Consider the following 1,604-nt stretch of genomic DNA (forward strand, 5'->3'; position numbering starts at 1 on the left):
GCCACGCTGTGGAGGCGTCCCACATACAAAATAGAGGAAGATGGGCACAGATGTTAGCTAATCTTCCTCACCAAAGAGGAAAAAAAATCAAAGGGAGAAACCCGTGAGGAAGAAGTGGCATCTCCTCATGCTTCACTGTCTCCCGGGGGCCAGAGGTGGAGTGAGTGAATGGGTTTTTCCTAAAGAAAGATGGTTCGGGCCTCTCAGGGGGCCTGCAGCCTTGCTGGAAAGCATGTCCATCTGCAGCCTTGCCTGGACACAGCCAGGAATAGGGCCAGGGAGCAAAATGCTGTGGGGAGAGTGCCTGAACTTCTCTGAGCCTCAGTTTCCTCATCTGTAAAATGGGTGAACAACAGAATCCTTGCTGCTACGAGTTACTGAGCACCTCTGTGCCTCAGGTCCCACAGAACCTTACCTACAGTCTTCCTGGAAACCCAAGAGATGGTCCCGATTCTGATCCCCATTGTACAGGTGAGGAAACTGAGGCCCAGAGAGGGGAAGTGGCTGGCCTGAGGTCTCCCAGCCTGGGTACAAGCCAGCTCCCATTCCAACTCAAAAAAACCCCACCTTTCCACCCCCTCAGGGCACCCCTCCGTGCCCAGCTCACGGGTCACTATGAGGTTTCAGTGACCTCACACACAGGAAGAAAAAGATGCACCTTTTGCTCAGAAACCGGCGAGTCACAGGTATTCTCACGGCCTGAGAAACGAATGGCTAGAGGCGAATGCAGGTCTCTCCAGAGTCCTCACGACCCCCTTCGTCTGGGCTCTGTCCCCAGCCCTCAGTGGAGAAGGTCCCCAAGAGCAGAGCTGGGAATAGGCGACTGGACGTAAGTAATCACACGCATTCAGTGAAGGAGCCCATGCCAAGACGTCCTCACCCTCCAGAACATGGGCTCCCAACCACAGGTCTGGCTGCACCCATCACTTCTTGCCACGACCCCAGCCTCCCAAGGCACCTGCCACCCACTGGCGGACCCCCCAATAAGGGGACCAGGGAGGAGCTGCCCTCTCCCACGCACTCTTGTGGGCCTTCGAGCCACACGGGTTTCTCTGAACCCAAGATGAGAAGATGTGCTACAGGGTACCCACCCTGTACACCTGGGGACCACCCGGGGGCTCCAGCAGGACATGCCCCGTGACCTCTGGGGTTCAAGGCAAAACTCCAGCCCTCCTGGGCCGGCCCAGCCCCATGAGTCTCAGCGCCCATCACTCGCCTGTGGGAGCCCTCAGCCCCAGACGGAGAGGCGAGGACCGGAGTTCGAATCCCACTCCTCCACTTGACCAGCGGAGGGGCCCACCTCATCCACACCGCGTTTCCCTGGTCTGAAAATGAGGGTAATGAAGTGCCTCCCTGGAGGGTGAGATGATTTGTACCCAGGAGGCCTTAGCAGAGCCCTGCACACACAGGGACATCAACAAACACTGGCCACAAGTATGATGACCTCGACACCAAAGGCCTTCCCCTCCCTGTACTGTCAGTGACCCTACTCCTGCTTCCTACAACACCGCCCTTCCCTTTCAGCCTCCTCTCTCCAATAATTACAGCAATAATAGCAACCGTCGTGGCTACCAACGGCTGAGGGCCTCTTACTTGCAGGACTG

The sequence above is a fragment of the Equus quagga genome, chromosome 15 (genome assembly GCF_021613505.1).
Source record: "Equus quagga isolate Etosha38 chromosome 15, UCLA_HA_Equagga_1.0, whole genome shotgun sequence".
NCBI classification, from domain to species: domain Eukaryota; kingdom Metazoa; phylum Chordata; class Mammalia; order Perissodactyla; family Equidae; genus Equus; species Equus quagga.